The 20,499-nt window shown below is 35.9% G+C and overlaps 1 long non-coding RNA gene and 1 other non-coding gene across 2 annotated transcripts in view; both read right to left on the reverse strand.

Moving 5' to 3' along the window:
* LOC138189136 (uncharacterized) overlaps positions 1–20,499 on the reverse strand; it is a 230,225-nt gene that overhangs the window by 41,737 nt on the left and 167,989 nt on the right. The window lies entirely within an intron of this gene.
* LOC138189189 (U6atac minor spliceosomal RNA) lies at positions 5,919–6,025 on the reverse strand. Its single transcript, XR_011175953.1, has one exon. It is a non-coding gene; the product is annotated as a U6atac minor spliceosomal RNA (small nuclear RNA).

Consider the following 20,499-nt stretch of genomic DNA (forward strand, 5'->3'; position numbering starts at 1 on the left):
AAACAAACTCCGAACAAAACATTATTGCTTTTATTTCTAATCGTCATCCGGAGTTACATTTGAACTTTTTATAATATCATCGGTCGATATGAATAGACGAACGTCCTCTCTACGACGATCATTATAACGAATCATTATAACGAGTCCTACTGTGGAATAGCAAGCGTAGAGTTGAACGGTAGCATTGAGCGAACGACGATAACAACCGGCATACGCTATCTTTGTACTTGTATTTAAAGTGATTTTAATATACACTGACTATTACAATTTTATCACTCGTCTCTTTAATAAACCAACCAACGCGTAGAATAAACCACCTCAGCTCGTAATTTTTGGAATAAGATACGAGATGTTCCACGTTATCCATACATTCCTTGTGTTTGTTTTCAAACTGAACAGTATCTAGAAGTTATCTGCAAATCCGGATATATTCCATCTGAAGCATTTATTTTCTGAGATTCCTTAGATTTATAGATTAGCGTAGGAAATATTTACCGATTATGCGTATCACTGTACGACAAATGTTTGTTATATACTTATAACAATTATTGTGCCGATTTAAAGTATTCATAACCAAGGTTATATATCTGTCGGGTTAACATTAGAATTTAGGGTGCGTAACGATTCTTCGTTTGAATTAGCCATCGTTTTACGAAGCAGAGATTATATTTACACGAATAAACAAGACTTTTACAAAGTATAATGAATATTGAGTTTAACGAATAATAAGTTTGACGAATAATAAGTTTAACGAATAATGAGTTTAATGAACGCTGTTACGTCGGGCAACCCTCTTTCTTTACCTAGCTGCTCGTATATGATGTAGTTTATCACAAAAACCGCATCGGTCATTGCATTTCCTTTTCTGAATCCGAATTGGCTCTCTTCCAATTTCTTTTCAATTTCTGCCTTCAGTCCTTCGTCCAGTATCCCTGCATAGATCTTGTATGCTGTATCCATTAGCGTTACTCCTCTGTAGCTCTTCGCTACTCTCTTGTCCCCCTTCTTACATATCGGACATATTACTCCTTTTTTCCAATCTTCTGGTACACCCTTCCTATTTCCATATTTTCCTTAACTCCCATAACGCTTCCCCCACTTCCTTCGGTGCATAATTTCATACCTCATTTTCTAATCCGTCTTCCCCGTTGCTTTCGTTTCCTTCTCTTCTTTTCTTTTCTTTCTTCCCTCATGGGCGCTTCTCTGCTGCATTTTCCTTTCATAAACTTTGTCATCTTCCTTCTCATCTCTCTTTTTCTCTCTTTCCACTCCTTGTCGTACCACGCTTACTCTCCCATACCCCATTTCCTTCATTTTTTATGAATCTGGCCCCCCTATTTCTATTTCTAACGGCACGTGGTCCGGCTCTGTTCTTTTTCCTACTTTCATGTCGATTATTTCTTCTGTCGCCTCCTGATTGCCAATCAAATAATCTATTACTGAGTTTCCTCTCTCCCCAACATATGTCTACTGCACCCCTTCTTTATCTCTTCCATCGATTATCACCCAGCCCCTCCCTTCCAGGTACTTTAGCAGAGATTTTCCTTCCATGTTTATCGTCTTGTCTTTTGATCGCCTGTTTTTTCCTTTCCCTAGATCCTCGTTTATCGGTCCTCCCTCTTCTTCCGATCCTGCGTTCCAGTCTTCGCCGATGATCGTCACTTCCTCCTCTCTTCCGTCTTCTCTTCTTCTATTTCTTTCCATGTCCCTTTTGTGTCTTGATTATAAACCACCATTGCCGTATACGTCTTATCATTGTATACTATTTTTCTTTCCACTATTATTTTTATTTTTAATTTATTATTTTTTCCTCCATTGATTACATCGTCGCCACTATTATTGCCTTTTTCTCCCTCACCCTTATCATATGTGTTCTTTCTACTTCTGCCCCTATTTTCAGTTTTTCTCTTATGAACTCCTTTACTGTCTCTTCATTGCTTCCTTCGTTCCAGTCTACTCCTTTGATTACTATGTTCCTTCTTCTTTTCTCTTTCTCTCTCTCTCTCTGCCCTGTCCTTCTCCTCCTCGATTCTTCTGATTCTGCCCAATATTTCTTTCTTTTCCCTTTCCCACTCTCCTTTCTTTCTGGCTCTCTCTCTCTCCCTCCCTCTCTCTCTCTCTCTCTCTCACTCTCTTTCTCTCTTTCCCTTCTTTCTCTTTCCTCTTTCATTTCCCCCTTCAACACCGCCACTTGCTTTTCGAATATACCTTTTATTTCCTTTATCATTGTCTCCAATCCTCTTTTCATTTTCTCCATTTTTTCCATCATTACCTCCATTCCCTTCACCCCGGTTTGGTGTCCATTTTTCTCACAAGCTGTATTTGTCCAATGTATTTTTGAAATCTGCCTTATCATCCGCTATACCCGTGTTCCTTGGTCTTCCTCTGTTTGTCGCCATCTGTCGTTTTCCTACCTTACTTTGTTTGCCGTGCTTCTGACTTCCGAACCTCTTCGCTTCTAGTATTGCTTATTTGTATCTCTCTCTCGTTCCTGTCTTCGTTTCGCCTTTTTTTCACTTTCTCGTCGTATGCTCACCCTTTATTTTCCCTTCTTCGTGTCACTTTGTGCTTCCTTCTCCTTTCTCCCTTCACACTTCACTTTTTCCGCAGAGCTCTCCGTCGCGTGTTACCAACGACCCGAACCAAACCGAAAGTCCATCATTCGTAATGATTATTCGTAATCAGAACACTCGAAAATTAATATTTTTTAATCACTTAATTTTTTCAAAACATCTTTTATAATTTAGTAGATTTTTTTTATTGCCAAGGAGAGTTAACTTTTTTTTAAATAACTTCTCTCGTAAGAATTTTGGGAATAATCGTTATTTTCGGCCACTGGTTGAAATATTTAAAGTTATTCATATTTTTTACCTTTTAGACAAAGTCAGAAAATCCTATGTAGCTTATAGGGATCTAGAAACAGCCAGATTAATTTATTCTAATTGTTTTTAGATGTTTTCACCAATTTATAATGTTCTATTACAAAGTATCGTAAATTAGATAGTCCTACCTATAAATATAGATAGGACATTTTACTGTATAACCACGTATATATGTTGTTACGAAACCACCAATTTCTTAACAAACTTATCTAGCTATCGTTTCTATTCCTTGTTTACTCCTTGCTATGTTTGTGTTTACGTATAAGTTGCACGTATATTTAAAAATATTAATTAAATATGTGTTGAGAATTTTGGATATTAATAGCCGAAATAATGATATAGGAACACTAAATTTACACTTGGAATTAATATTAGAATAGTTATACATTTATTTGATAAACGATTTCAAAGATATTCATCGATACACACTTGCACGCGTGTCAGCACTTTCTTCCATACCAGACTGTTAACTCAACAGTTTACATTCCTTTGTTTTCGAGACGCCGCCCTCGCACATGCTTGCACACACTGATATTTACATAAAAGTATCACAACCACGCAACTAACCTAGTTTAGCACATAAAATTATACATACCTCAATAATACGATTTCAAGTCGTTTCTAGATAAAAATTCCCTATTTCGCTTCTTCTATAAAATTAAAATGTTCTATCTGAAGCATTTAATTAATTAATACATTATTATCTATTTATTTATTATTTATTTTTCATTATCTATCTATGTATTATCTACCTGTACGCTTGGTTATAATTGTAGGTATAGGCTGTTACGAAAAGCTGACTAAATTAAATCGAATAAAGAACAGCAAGAATCACAGGAAGAAAATGTAGAAGCTCATTTTTTTCAGTGTCGAAGTGCCAGATACAATACTAAGTAACGATAGAAAAGACAGTATCTGCATCAGATGGTAGGGTCTGATAGTATGGCTCAGAGCATTTGCATATACTGAAACAATGAAGAAGCACGATTCTGCATTCCAATCAGGGTCATTTCACATCAAACCGATCATTTTTTGACATCAAAATTAGGAATTTTTTTCAGTGGCAAATCATATAATTTACGTGAATTGCTCATTTTCCTGAAAATGGAATTCAGAAACTATTTTTGTAATCGAGTTGCTCCTTTGCAGCTTTAATGTGTAAGGTTTAACACATTTAAATGAAATTTCGTTCGCAATAAAAAATCAATACTTTCTGATGTTGGAAATTATAAACACACGTCTGCCTTTTAATTCTGAAAATATTACTTCCAACTGATTTTCAAAAATTTTCAAATATTGAAGCCTCCTTAAACGCATGTAAGTACATGTCTGACAATCGTCTAAAGATGGAATTTCCTTAGCCGTACTGCGTCTGAAATCCGCAGTCTGAGTCTTAAATCCGAATTGTATAGCCGACATTGATCGTGTCACGTAAATTTTAAGGGTTGGTTGATGAAATAGAATAGCTGAGTCGTAACACAACTATTGATTTTGTTTTAATTAAACTTTATTATGAATTCAGCAAGCACAATGTAATACACACTGAATTAACATAAATCACAATTCACTCCAACCACGTTAGGTAAGACTTAGTTACAATGATACGCGACTGATATAAGGATAGAGACAGGTAAAGATATGACTATTCTGAGGACACAGAATAAGTGAGTCTTACTGACGATAGGTGTGTCCGAGGAAGGCTAGGGGTGGGTGAGTCTGAGGACACGGGACCATCGGATTTGTTGATGACAATTCCGGTTCAAGCAGTAATGGCAGTAGACACCGTCTCCGATTGGGTAATAAGACGGTTGGTGGACCAGGAAGGGTTTTAGCCGCCCTCGCGAGAAAGTTGCTAACGGAATATACCAGATGTGAAGAAAACCAACTTTCTCTTATCAAGTCGTAGTAGACAATAATTGTTAAAAACCGATAAAAAAAGATATTTGGTCGGCATTGAAGGACCCTAGCAAATTGCTGGGATTTATGACTATATGACTATATATCTATTTATTGGTATTTAAGACTATTGACGGTACGCCGTAAGGCTCCGCGGTGAGTGGCCTGGTCTCTGATGTGTATTGGCGTTACAATCGCCTGTCTGCACCACTGGCATAGCAACATCAGCTGATACACGCGTCCGACGCTTGTGTTGATACACATAGCACAGGCGACTATGCTAATATCATTGACAACAATGCTGCTATTTTCCGACAAACGAGTTTTCAGTATTGCGTCGTGTGTTTAGATACTACGTGACTTTGTAATGATTTCGATAAATAACTGTATTTCGTGTACCATTTTTTCGTTCATTCACAAAACAGTTTTAAAATAATAATAACCATATAATAATATAATATAATAATAATAATAACATAATGGTATGATATTAACTGAAATGCCGCAGATCAATAAAATATTAGTTATAATGAATTCAAACCAATGGCTTTAAAATTACAGTACTCACGGATTACAATTTCTTATATATAATTACAATATTTGCATTGATTATTTTATGCTTTCTTAGGGCATACGAATATTGTGTTGATGAAATAAAATAAATAAATGAGATAAAAAAATATGAAATAAAATAAAAGGAAATAAAGTAATATATGATAATATAAATAAAATAAAACAAAATAATTAACTAACCGATTTACAAATAGAAACTTCTTACAAGCTTATAAGGAACATTATGTCTAATTACATTATAAACTGTTTACGGTATTATCGCTACTCGTTTTGCCTATGATTATATTGTTCGTCTGCAACTTGATAATTAATAGTGTAAATTTACTCAGTAATACTGTGTTGTATATCAAATTTATTTGTCTATTTCGTTTTCGATTACATGATGTCAATGGATCAAACATCTAGATTCGCATCTAATATATTGTTCGAAATGCAATGCTCAAAAGGATGTGCCTGTAAAGATCATTTGCCACAAGAAAAAGTTGATAAAGATTATGCGCCGGTAAGAAAAAATTATTAGCACCTGCATTATCCGGAAGGATAGCATAATCCCTTGGCAGTCCCTCCAAAAAGATCTGATAGGTGCCGCCGAGAGGCGACAGTGCCTTACCATTTATATATGTGTTCCATCCTTGTCTACGGGAGTGTTAAACGTGTCTCCTTTCGTACTACAAAAAAAATTTTTTTTTTTTTTTTTTACGTGGAGGAAATCTTCATAGACACCTTACCACCCTTGTGCAGATGGGCAGAAGGTAGTGCCGGATTCTTACCGGCTAAAACCTCCACGGGCGGGACGACGGTAGACCAGTGTGCACGAATGTGGTCCTCGGGCCCCTTGGTGCTTATCACCAAACACCTTTACCAAGCGCACTCCCAGAAAGTACACCCACAGTTCAAGCAAGGGAGGGGCTGACCGCTTGCCTGTTGTAAAGAGAAATTTTGGGTTTCCCGTTCATTTTTCTAATGCCTCAAATGCCGAGGATTCGAACTCGCGACGCGTCGTCTTCAATTCTGGGCCTTAACGAGCGTAGCTGGCTGCCCCGCCGAGCTTCTAGCTGATTGGAAAGTATTTGCTTCTTAATGTGGCAATGCATATCATAGGAAGTATTCTAATTAGCTTCTTGAAGGAGATGTACATTTTTCATAGCCCTCTCAAGATACAAGGGATAAAGGTAAATAATTCCCTTAATTAAATCATTATTATTAAATCTATTATGAAGCTCTTAATAATATATTTCTGCTGCTATAATTCTTGTAATAAGAGATGGCTGTTCTAAAAGAATTCCTGCCTCTTCTAATGCTCTTATTTTCAAGATGCCTAGCCTTGCGTTTTCCATCGCACTGGCAGAGATTTTATAACATATGGGATTAGCATAAGTTATAAATAGGTCTAATTAATAATTTGTAACAGAAGATTTTAACCTCAAGATTTAGATTTAGATTCTTAGAAAAATATATAATAATTTACTCCTTTTTTGGTTTTCTGTTACGGTCAAGAATTACGAGGTGGATCTTCCCCGCCGATTGAATCCTGCAGCCCATGAAATAGGCTTAGAAATCTGTTATAATTTTTCTTTTTACTTTAAACAAAATTTGTTTGTATTCGTTAAATATATATAAAATCATACCTCAAAATTCAACAAATTCGTTTCTTTCTTTCCCTTCCAAAAAAATCAGAAAAAGACGCTGTTGTAGAACGTTCTAATTCAGGACACCCCCTTAATACATCTACAGAATCTACGAAAGAAGCGGAAATATTTAGTTAATTCCGATAGATTTCAAAATATGTTAATTCATAGAAAATCATGAAAAATTTTGCACCGATATTCATAGTGTACGTATTGAAAAATAATTAATCCACATAAATGTTATCTTTTCTAGAATTAAGCATTAGATTCAACGGGAATCAAACATACGATAATCATTTATTATTCAAGTTATACCACACCAGAATAATTTACATATAATTCTCAAGTAGAATTGATTGTAAAATTCTTCTAAATAGAAAAAAAATGTTATCTTTTCGATACATATTGATACAATCTAACATGACAGGATGATAAATTTGAAACAAAATTTTCTATTTCGTCGTGTATACTATTATCTTCATTGTATATAATTTTCACAAATAGTTTGATATGATAATTTCATTGCAATAAACAAAAATGATAGAAATAAAAAATATAGATCAAAAATGGAATTTAACTATTTAAAATACAACTGAAATAAATTTTCTGTAGAGATGACAATTTTTTCTTACCTGTATCGAAGTGTAAGAAATTATGTAAATATGATATTTCAATGTTTGACACTTACAGTAAAATGTATGTTATAACTAGACATGAAGACAGAAACTATAAGTGGTATTATTGTCATTATAAGCATCGTAACTGATATTATGATTGATATATATGTAGTATCGGGAAAAGGGCCTAATAAACATCGAGTTAACCATGAACAATGTCGCGAGAGCCGGGGCGCCGTCGGGTCCGTAAATGTGTCACCGGTCTTTTCAAGCGCATAGTTTCCTAGAAAAGGCCTACGTGAGCCTGGCCACGAGCGTCTGCAGAACACGCGTGTGGTGGGCCTAGGAAAAGACAAAGGGATGCTGGAACGGCCAGAATGCGAGTGGTGAAGTGCAGTGTGAGTTGAGAGGTCACGGAGTGTGAATCGGGAAGTGAAGGTGTGTGTGATAATAATGCGTAAAACGATATTGTAATCGGTTTTTGTTATTGAGTATCGCTTATTAAACTACAATAAACCCTAATTAAATCATCATTACTTGTCCTTACTCTAAGATCCATAAGTTACTACATATATATAAAGAATATATAAAGAATAACTTGATTAAAATTTTGAACACAAATACAAATTTAATGTTAATTATTCTCATTTTTTAAACTTTAATGCTCCGACTTTTAATTGAGAATATCGACCAACAACTCCAATTTATTCTCATCATGCTTCGACTTGCAAGTTTTTAACACTTTACCGACCGATAGCCGAATAATCGTTTTTTGTCGCCGACGCTTACCGACTGATAGTCTATTAATCGGCTGTTACTATAATTAACAGCTATTACTTATAATTCTCAGTGAGAATTGATTCATCTCCGACGGGTATATATGTAGCGACTCGGAGAAGTCCATAATGAGAATATTTACCGTTCGTTAATCGAGTAAGAATATTTACCGTTTGTTTATCGAGTAAGAATAATAATTAGCCTTCGTTTATCGATTAATATACAATAAACGTTCGTCTATCGAGTAATAATAATTATCGTTCGTTTATCGAGCATATTAATTAGTTACCGTTCGTCAACCGAATAATTACCATTTTGTGAATCCAAGAATTTTATATCCGTCTATCTGGCAATCAATTGTCAATATTGGAATCAAGTAAGATTTGAATAAATCATTACATATTGTTAATTTACTTTTGAACAACTTTAATCCTCTTCCGTGCCAGTATTCCCACACATAGCAGGTTAGCTGAAAGTGGAGCTTATTGCCAGCTGCATTAAACGTCAATTAACGCTACCTTCTCGTTGACACCTAAATAGAACGTAACACCTACATCTTTTATTTCATCGACAAAACGTTGTTTTAGTTGATTGTCTTGATTCTTTTTATCAAAATGATACCGAACATGTAAATAACCCCGAAAGTTTCGCTTAGATGTATACTTCAATTAGCTGCATTGGAGATGGACTTCGTTCGAACATGACATTCTGAGATTAAATTGAATACTGACGTTACATCTGTCGCTCAGAGATACGTTAGGCTTCTTATCGCTCTAACATATACAACTTCCACCGTTTGCAAATTAGTCCAAGCGGATCCAGGCACCGCTACGAGAGTGTAATTAATCTCTAATTTTAATATCTTGTTGTATTTCAAATGCTTTCTTTGTTCCTTACCGTTATGTTCCATGTATATACAACACATGATCCAAAATCGGGTACTAGCCGTCAATTTGTAAAAGGTGATCGTTAAGGAATTTTGAAATATGATGTAGAAGAAAATGTTCGACACGTTAAAAATGAAAATTATCGGACAGAATAGAAAACGGACCTTGATATTTGTAAGAATATAGACAACTGCATTGTAATGACAATTCTGCCCGAGCAGTCGAGGTAAACAGACGCGAGTAACTGTGCTCCAGTGCAAGTGTGATAAATAGTGAATTTAGGAGGTTAAAACGTTAACGAATACTGTCGCATGGTAAAAGTTCCAAGATGCAACAACAAATAACGCCAATTAAAGAAACAAAAGTGAAATATACTACATAAATAAAGCTACAAATACAAAATGATATAGCAATGATATTGATAACAAATACAAAAATACAAAAATGATATTAAAAAGTAATTGTAAAGATTTCGAGTTTCAGGGCGGGTGTTGAAGTAATACTCACTTCTAGGAAAACTACATCTTCTCTAGCATTTAGTTTTCTTAGACCTCGAAGCTATTGAGTATTTAGCTCTAAATCAATTTGAATCTGAGCCTCACAGCCTTTTTTAGAAACATGCTATGCACTGATGGTGCAGTGTAGTGTAAACAGGCCAGTTTCTCGTAATTGTATAAATACACACAGGCACATGGCTTCGAAGCTCCACAGTAAAATAACGCTGCCAACGTGCGAATCTGGATTAGCATACACTGTACTTGTACTTATGCTTACTTAATTATATTTCTATTATACATTCATCCACGTATTTTCACTCTCTATTCCGAGATAAACCTCGACAGCTTTCGATGTACAAAAGAAAGAACATTTAGAAGCATATAAAAGAGTGTAAAAATAAGAATTATATAACGTATGGTAATAGTGTAATACTAAAACATTATTCTTTTTCGATGCTTATATTATAGATTATTGAAAATATATTCTTAAGGAAAGTAAAAGAGATTGGAAAAATAAAAAAGTCAGCACCACGCAGAGTTCCCAAGCGGTCACTCATCTAAGTACTATCCGTGCTAAGCGTTGCTTAACTTTCGTGATCGGACGAGAACGAGTGCTCTTTTTTTTCTTTTTATTTTTTTTAGAGTTTATTTACGAAGATACAATTTTTAATACATATTGTTTATTCACAATAAACTATGAATTTCGATAAGATGTGTTAGGCAAAAGTACCGATATGCGACGGTACGACGTAGCCATACTATATTATGTGTCGGCGTTTTACATTTTTTGTGTTTTAAATCTATTCTTTGGATTTAAGCCGCTGGGGAGCGGAGCTTTTATGTAATTTTGTTTTTGGTTGATTTTTTTGTCCTGAAAATTTGGTCGCAAAACAGGACGCTTCGGTAGTCTACATTTTGGGCGCTGTATGCCTTTGGGGGGAGGTGGGATAATAGGCCGGGAGCGGGGGAGGGGGATGTCAAGTAGGTTTATTTACAATATTTACAGATATTTACAATTACACCTGTGTCATACGGTGTCAGAGTTGTGTTCTGTCGGTTTACTGGTTTGCTCTCTTGTTTTATTATGGATTTGGAATCCACCAATATTTTTTTGTGTTTTTTTTGTGATTGTCTTTTGTGTCTTTTTGGGGAAGGGCCATGTTGTATCTCCACCTAGTATCTACGGTTTGTCCATTTAAGTTTATCCCGTAGAGTATTGTTTTAATCCCTATTTTTCTTTTTATATGGTATATTATTGGTATTGTTAAGATATAGGTGGGATTCGGAAATACAAATAATTTACTTTATTTCAGCACACAACAGTTATACACATATCTTATACTCTGAAGACCTCGTGATCCTACTCGCACGTACGCTTGTTGTCAACCGACTCTTCCAGATGCTTCTTAAAGACTGCCAATCGTCTTTTGTCTCAACTAAGGCCTGGACGCCCTCTGACGCTTATACACACATTCACATGTACAGTGTAAATGTATCATCTTCCTAACAGAGATATTATTTTGGTTTTGGAGGTAGTTTTTTTCCTCTAGGTATAGGAAAGCTTCTGGGGGGGGGGTGCAGCCTGTTGCCACAGTGTTTTTGTAATATGCGTCATTTGGGAATAAGCAACTGAAGATTAGACTATTTTCTTGTATTTTTGCCGCTTGCGCGAAGTGGTTTCTTGTTAATTTTAAGATGTGACAGTTTATGCGGTGAATGTTGGCTAGGTCGTAGATTGTTTTGTTTTTAACATATTTTTTGAATCCGCTGTGTTCGGATCTGTAAGTATTCAGGCAAGCTCTGATGCATTTTCTTTCGAATCTGCGATTTTTTTCCATTTGGGAGGCTGATATGTTGTACCAGATTGGGCAGCCGTAGGTTATGATCGGTCTGATTAGTGCTTGGTAGCACAGGATTTTTACTTGGCTGTTGAGATGTTTGGAGTAAAATAATCCTTTTGTTTTCTAGAATGCTTTGCTGGCTTTGGAGAGTTGAATTTCGAGGTGCTGCTTGTAGCTTAATTTATTGTTTATATTTACGCTTAGCTATTTTACGCAATTTTTGTGTGGTATGAGCTCCCCTTCGTTTGCTTTTTCTCTTAGTTGACATATTTTACAGTGTTCTCTTTCTATTGGACCGAATTCACTTGACTTGGGTCTGAACAGTATGGTTTCGTATTTGCTTGCATTGATTTTTAGTTTCCATGTATAGTAGTAATCGTTAATTTTGTCAAAAAGTTTTTGGATTTCTGTTCTTATTGTTGAGGTGCAAAAATGTTGTTCGTGGTAATTGTTGCGCTGGCTGTAGATGTCGCTGATGGGGTAACTGCTGTTTTTCTTCTAATTGCGTTAAATTGATTTTCTGGGATTATATTATTTATTGCGCAGAAGGAGGCCAGGGGGTTGTTTAAGACAATTTCGAATACTTTGCTTATGTTGAGGAGGAGGCTTATAGGTCGTAGGTTTGCAGGTGACGAACCGTCTTTATCTTTTTTTTTTGTAATGGCTATTAATTTGGCTTTTTTCCATTTTCTGGGGAAATACGTGTTATTTAGCGCATTGTTGAAGAGTACTGTGTAGTACCATTTTATTTTGTTAGGTAAGCGTTTGAGCAAAATGTTTGGGATGCCATCGAAGCCGGAGGATTTTTTGTTGTTTAGTTTGGAGAACATTATATTTAGTTGGTTGTAATTTGTAAAGTAATTTATTTCTAGTTCTGGTTGTATCGGGTTGCCCGAGGTGTTTTCGTTTGAGAATGTGCTGACTGTTTTGTTTTGCGCTATGTCGTGTCCTATTTTATTTTTGAGTTTGTTTGTTTCGGCGATGATAATTCTATTCAGTTGTTCTCGACCCATGTGGTCGTTTTGTGTGTGTGTTTTGGAAAAGTGGGTGCCGATAATGTCTAGTTTTTCCGTGCTTTTTTAATAAGCGTAGCTGGTTACGCTCCAAAAGCTAAATACCTAATTCTAGGCCAACAATTTAGATTTAGAAAGAATCAGAATACAGTAAAGTAAATACACAGAATGACAAGCGACGTAATTAAATCAATGGAAGAAGGAAAATATTGCACCGCGTTGTTTCTCAATGTGGAAAAAGCCTCCGCTAAAGTCTGAATGATTGTATGTACTATGTGATAAAATAAAGGATTTTAAGGAAGTTATAAACAATTCTGCTGAATAGCACATATAGAATTATTTTCTCCCACATTACGAACAGGTATTTGTATGTTAAAATTAGAAGTGTAAGTGTCCTCTCTGAAAGAAATTTACGGTTCCACAAGAAAATGTCCTCGAACCCATTTTCTATTTTTTTTTTAATGCTAACAACGCTGAAAACGGAAACTTATTCCTTCGCTACGTTCACATCTGAAAATAAGCTAGGAAAATTTGCCGAATGTGGACAAATTATAAAGTACAAATTAAATAATAAAAAAAAAAAGAAAAAGAACATCTGAAAATGTCCCATCCAAACATGGAAACATTAAAGTAGCAAGAAGAAACCTAAATAATACGTATATAATATAGAACGCTAAACGAGAGATAACAAAATCCAATTAACTCAAACAAGTGTTCGCACATTGCCTTCACTTTCAAAGAGAAAGAATCTTCTAAGATTAAATTGTTAAATCAGGAAATCCAACAAACAACTTCGGTTAAATATCTTGTACTGCATTTGGATGGTAAGTTGAACTGGAAAACATCAAACATCTAATGATAATGAGAAAATCGTTGCACTATCTTACAGCAAGAAAATCTAAATTGAGCATGAGCAACAAATTACAAGTTTATAAAACCATAACAATAACTGTAGCAGCTAACTACAGAAACAAAGAAAAAATCATCCGCCAGCGGCTAGTCTCACGTATAGTTGAGGGTTGGATGATAAAATAAAATAGCTGAGTCGTAACACAACTATCAATTTTGCTTTTATTAAACTTCATTATGAATACAGCAATCACAACGGAATATACACTGAATTAACACACATAAATCACAATTCGTTCCAATAACTTTATGTAAAACCTAGTTACACTTATACGTTAAGTATGCCATCGTTCTAAGGGCAGAAACTCGGTAAAAGGTGTTGCCTATTCTAAAGATAGAGAATGAATGGTTCAGTGACGATATTGTGGTGGGGGAAAGCTAGGGGTGGACGTGTCTGAGGTCACGAGATGATCTGATTCGTTAAGGACAATTTTAGATAGGAAAGCGAGAGCGATAGACATTGCTTTTGATTGGAACATCGACATCGTTCCGGTGCCGTTGGAAAAGCAGATGAATAAATAAAGTTCTCCTGTTTCGCAAAAGAAGGATACATACATATGTATTTTCTTGTTCTTCTAACCTATCGTCGTTGCAGTCATTTGCTGCAAATTCGATCGTTTGCATCGGACTTAAATCTTGAGGTTAAAATCTTCTGTTACAAATTATTAATTAGACCTATTTATAACTTATGCTAATCCGATACGTCATAAAATTTCTGCCAGTGCGATGGAAAACGCAAGGTTAGGCATCTTGAAAATAAGAGCATTAGAAGAGGCAGGAATTCTTTTAGACCGGCCATATCTTACTACAAGACATATAATAGCAGCAAAAATATATTATTAAAAGCTTCATAATAGATTTAATACTAGTGATTTAATTAAGGGAATTATTTACCTTTACCCCTTGTATTTTGAGAGGGCTATGAAAAATGTACATCTCCTTCAAGAAGCTAATTAGAATACTTCCTATGATATGCATTGCCACATTAAGAAGCAAATACTTTCCAATCAGCTAGAAGCTCGGCGGGGCAGCCAGCTACGCTCGTTAAGGCCCAGAATTGAAGACGACGCATCGCGAGTTCGAATCCTCGGCATTTGAGGCATTAGAAAAATGAACGGGAAACCCAAAATTTCTCTTTACAACAGGCAAGCGGTCAGCCCCTCCCTTGCTTGAACTGTGGGTGTACTTTCTGGGAGTGCGCTTGGTAAAGGTGTTTGGTGATAAGCACCAAGGGGCCCGAGGACCACACTCGTGCACACTGGTCTACCGTCGTCCCGCCCGTGGAGGTTTTAGCCGGTAAGAATCCGGCACTACCTTCTGCCCATCTGCACAAGGGTGGTAAGGTGTCTATGAAGATTTCCTCCACGTAAAAAAAAAAAAAAAAAATTTTTTTGTAGTACGAAAGGAGACACGTCCCGTAGACAAGGATGGAACACATATATAAATGGTTAGGTGAGATTATTTTCAATCAAAAATGAATTTTTGATCAATATCCAAACGTGTTATGTTGTATACCAATTGTATAAATAACAAGAAAGGATTAGTATATCCTTTTAAACTTTGCACGCTGCACAAAAATACAGAACACATTTACTCGCAATATATTCTAATAGAGTTTCATTCGCTTGAAAAGAAACAAAAGATTTTGTCGACATTTCTTAAACATGATCGAAATTGATTGCAATATACTTGCGTCTGCAGTTTGCTACAGGAACAGACGATTGTCAGACATGTACTTACATACGTTTAAGGCGGATCGTATCGTTGTGCCTTGGAGTGACAACGTTGTTTTACTTTGCTAGGTCTAAAGGTAAACAAACTCCGAACAAAACATTATTGCTTTTATTTCTAATCGTCATCCGCAGTTACATTTGAACTTTTTATAATATCATCGGTCGATATGAATAGACGAACGTCCTCTCTACGACGATCATTATAACGAATCATTATAACGAGTCCTACTGTGGAATAGCAAGCGTAGAGTTGAACGGTAGCATTGAGCGAACGACGATTACAATCGGCATACGCTATCTCTGTACTTGTATTTAAAGTGATATTAATATACACTGACTATTACAATTTTGTCATTCGTCTCTTTAATAAGCCAACCAACACGTAGAATGAGCCACCTCAGCTCGTAATTTTTGGAATAAGATACGAGATGTTCCACATAATCCATACATTCCTTGTGTTTGTTTTCAAACTGAACAGTATCTAGAAGTTATCTGCAAATCCGGATATATTCCATCTGAAGCATTTATTTTCTGAGATTCCTTAGATTTATAGATTAGCGTAGGAAATATTTACCGATTATGCGTATCACTGTACGACAAATGTTTGTTATATACTTATAATAATTATTGTGCCGATTTAAAATATTCATAACCAAGGTTATATATGTCGGAGATGGAAGGACATCGGAACCTTTCTTTAGAATGTTCGGAAAAACCCAATCCAGATGTACAGGATGATAGATGCACATGCTCGCAAAATCTAAGTCGGACTCTTTGTTAAAACGTGGAATATCGTGGAATAACGTGGAAGCGGAGTGCCCAATGAACCATCAATATCCTAACGGTTTTTTTTTCTATTTATTTATTTAAATTTTACAATTTGTCCAGTAGGACATTTGGTAAAATGTTATATCTTGTTGTTGTAATAATATAGCATGTGAGTGGTTACACCCAGCGGGGTACCATCTTCGTGTTTGTTAGGTTGTGTCCTTTGTGAGATCTGTTGGATGTTTCCTTTTTAGTCTTCTTTCTATGTTTCATGTGTTGATCGTTTCCGCTGTTAGCCGATTCGGGTGCGCTGCTACCCTTTCTCTGTACCTTCTTGCGTATCTGCTAATCTCCTCCTTGACCGTTGGTATTCCAAAGTTTTTCCGTATATCTTCGTTTCTGACGTACCATGGTGCGTTTACTATTGTTCTGTTTACTATTGTATACTTTTAATTTGTTTTCTATGCTTAGTTTGGATTTTCGATTTGTTAACCATTGCATTTGTCTCCTTGCTGTCTGTATTTTGTATATTATTGATTTAATATGTTGTTTCCATGTAAATCGTGTATCTAGGTGGAGTGCTAGGTATTTGACTTGCCTTGTTTGTGTTATTTGCGTGCCGTTTAGTGTAATGTTTGGTGGTATCTGTTTTCGCAGTGTGAATGTAATGCGGTTGCATTTATCGGGGTTTGCTTTAATTTGTTTATCTTGAAGCCACTTTTCTATTTTTGTGATATATTCTTGTAGTAATGTGACTGCCGTTACAGGGTTAGTGTGCCTGACTAGTACAGCTGTGTCATCCGCAAATGTCAATATTTTGCTATTGGTGGTTGTTGGTATGTTGGCCGTGTATAATGTGTATAGCATTGGTCCTAGGACGCTTCCTTGCGGAACCCCTGCCTTGATATATTTAACTTCAGAGCATGAATCTTTAATTTTTACTATGAAGGTTCTGCTGCTTAAGTACGATTTTAATAAATGGTATATTTGTTTCGGAAATTGTTTCCTGATTGTTTGTAGAAGGCTTTCGTGGTTTATTTTATCGAATGCCTTCTCTATGTCCATAAAGAGTGCTGTACAATATTCTTTGCTTTCTAGTGCTGTTATTACTTCGTTAGTGAGTCTGTGCATTTGCTCTATCGTAGAGTGTTTGTTTCTGAATCCAAATTGGTGATCTGGTATTAGTTTTTCCTTATCTGTTATTTGTTTTAAGCGGGCGTAAGTTATTTCTTCTAGTATTTTAGAAAACACGGGAGGTAGTGAAATTGGTCCGTAAGATGCTGTTTGGTGTGGGTCTTTGCCTGGTTTAGGTAACATTATGATCTGTGCTAGTTTCCATAGTTTAGGATAGTATTGGATTCTTAATATTGCATTGTAAATTATTGTGATTAGTCGTACCGCTTTTGGAGGTAGGTTTTTTAGGATTTTACCATTGATTAGGTCGATTCCTGGTGCTTTATTGTTTTTTGCTTTTTCGATTATGTTTCTAATTTCTTGTTCTGTTGTTTTAGGTATGATGTAGTGTTTGTCGGCTGAGGTACTAGTGGTTACTGCATCCTCGTCGGTATGACAATTGAGGTTGCTGTTATTGATATTATGTGGTATTATTAATGTGTTGCTTAGGTGGTTGGCAAATTCTTCCGCTTGTTCTTCATTGTTTCTTGCCCATGTGTTATCTGCTTTTCTGATTGCCGGCACTAGCTTTACTGGCTTCTTTATTTTTTTTTATTTTTTTCCATAGGGAGTAGTTGGTGTTCTCGTGTGCGGATAGTGACTCTATGAATTTTGTGAACTCGTTGTTCTTGTGTTCTTTTATTTGTTTTGTATTTTATTTGTATTTTATTTGTATTGTTTTTTATTTCGTTTGCAAGTTTATTTAGGTGTTTTTTCTTTTGTTCTATGTTTTTGTCATTTTGCTTTCGTTTTTCTTTTTTCTCTAATTTTTTCGAGGATGTCTAGTGGAATTATTTTTGTTTGTCTGTTGGTTGATTCAGGTTTAGTGGTTGCCCTTGCTGCTTCTTGAATAGTTTCTGTAAGTGTTGTTACTGCTTGATCAATGTGTTCAGGTGTTTAGTCCCTTTGTAACTGCAAAATCAAGTAGGTCAGGTATTTTGCTCAGGTCTGTCGGCCAGTATGTCGGTCTTCCTGTGAATAATATATTGAGGTTATTGTTTCTAATGTATTTTCCCAAGGTTCTACCTCGAGGTGTAGTGATTCTTGATCCTCATATTGTGTGCTTTGCATTGTAGTCTCCCGCTGCGACAAACTTGTCACCTAATTGTTGAAAGTACTCTTCCCACTTTTGAGGTGTAATTTTGTTTCTCGGCGGTACTTATACTGCTGACAGCTGAAAATGGTTGCTGCTAGTTTGTACTGTAACGGTGGTTGCTTGTATATGTTCCTTACTGACTTGGCTGTGTAAGTGATGATTAATGTCGCTTTTTATTATTACTGCGGTCCCTCCGTGTGCTTTTCCTGAGGGATGCTTGCTGTCATAAATGGTGTAGTACGAAATTTTTAAATAGCTTTTTGTAGCGAAGTGCGTTTCTGATACGAGTAGTATATCTATGTTGTTACTGTACAGGTATGTTTTGGTTTCTAGGGCCCTTTGTCGTAGGCCGTTAGAGTTCCAGGCTGTTATTTTAAGCGTGTCCATTTTTATTTCTTATTTTTTGCTCAGCATGTTTGTGAGTAGTTGTAGCATAAGTGTTATTTGTTCCGTTTGCTGTCTGAGGGTTGCTTTTTGTTCGATTATCATTTTTGTAAGTATTTCAGTACTTTTAATGGATTGTTTTAGTAGTTCTTTGATTTCTGTAGCGTCTTCGGTATTGTTGCTTTGACTCTGATTGTTAATGGGCGTTGCTTGTTTGATATTTTGGGTCATTTACGCGTAACTTCGGTTTACTTGGAGGTTTGTGTTTCCGTTTATAGATTTTATTTCATTTTGTGTTTTCAATGTTGCTTTGTTTTTCGTTGTATTTTGTTGTTGTTGGTAGTTATCAACTGCTCTATTGCGAAGTGATGGAAACGGTTTACGTTGTAGTTGTTTCCTGATTTCACATCCTTTATAGCTGGCTGGGTGGTTTCCGTTACAATTGTAACATCTAATTTCCTCAATTTTTCCTGTGTATGGGCAGTATGTTGTTAAATGGTTTTTTGCACATTTAACACATACCGGGCTTCTATTGCAATAGTTTTTTGTGTGTCCGTATTGTTGGCACCGCATGCATTGAGGTATTTCTTTTTTGTAGCGTGGTGGTTACCCTGTTACTATTGTGTTTAGGATTCTTTTGACTTCGTATGTTGCTTTATTGTTGGTTCCCGGTTCTAGTTCAATTAGGAATAATGGTAGTGGTTGTTTGGTGTCATACCTGGTCATATTATTGATTGATCTTGTTTTGTGGCCAATTTTGGCTAGTTCACCGCTTAATTTTTCTGTGTTAGTTTTAGGATGTAATCCTCTTATAACTACTTTGTAGCTCCTTTCCGTTTTGAGCTGGTACGTGTGGTATATAGCATCTTTGTTCTTTAGTTCATTTATCACTTTCCTATTGCTTTCTGGGGAGTTTGTTTGGATTTTTACCTGTTCCAGTTTTGTTTGTTTTATTACGTAATTTTTCTTCCCAGCTATATTGTTTAATCTATCTGGCGTCACAGTTTCTCGCAAACAATTTTTGATTATAATTTCAAGCGCAATTGAAGCTATATGAAGACTATGTATGGAAGTAAGAAAAGAATATCGAATATTGTTTTAGCGCAGCAAATTCACCTATCACGCTGCAGCTGCTAAAATATTAATATTACTTTCTTGTAAAATATATCTCTTATATATCTTTTAGAAAATTGTAGAAAAGAATTCTATCGTGATACTTTACAACACAATTACCTACGGTTCTTGATCTGGATATCCTATTCGATATTTTTTTCAGTCCTAATGAATTTCCATTCATTCTCTTCGTTTGCCGTTGGCTGAGAGAATCTAACTCCGGATTGTTACCGTTGGCATGAGCCTATGTTCTGTATCCACTTGTAGCATATAAAACTGAAACATAAGACATTGTGAAATCCGTCCGAACCTGCCGCTGTTTATTTCTCATCTTTTTCAATTTTTCTCTTATATTTTCAGCGGTTATCGGCGAAAACAATTCCTGGGACTATGCGGTTGAGTGGTCCTGCTCGACCCCATTAATCCTCATAGACCCTCTTCATCTCTCTTGCCTTTGGCGGTTGCCTGGCTAGTTCCAGGTATGCCAGATCGTTGTTCACGACAACGTCGGCCAACTTCCTCGGACATTCTCCAAAGATCTCTTGACAACGTGCGTAAGAGGTTCTCTTTGTCCGATTCCAACTGCTTTTTCTTTTCTCTCTGTCTGTTTCATTTCGCGCTTCGCATGTTTCTTATTTCCATTCTCGCTCGTGTTATTCGTTAATGCTCGATATATAGTTGTGCATATAAAATGTTCTAACTTTTCATTTAG

The sequence above is a fragment of the Bombus flavifrons genome, chromosome 18 (genome assembly GCF_040668555.2).
Source record: "Bombus flavifrons isolate JBK064 chromosome 18, iyBomFlav1_principal, whole genome shotgun sequence".
NCBI classification, from domain to species: Eukaryota; Metazoa; Arthropoda; class Insecta; order Hymenoptera; family Apidae; genus Bombus; species Bombus flavifrons.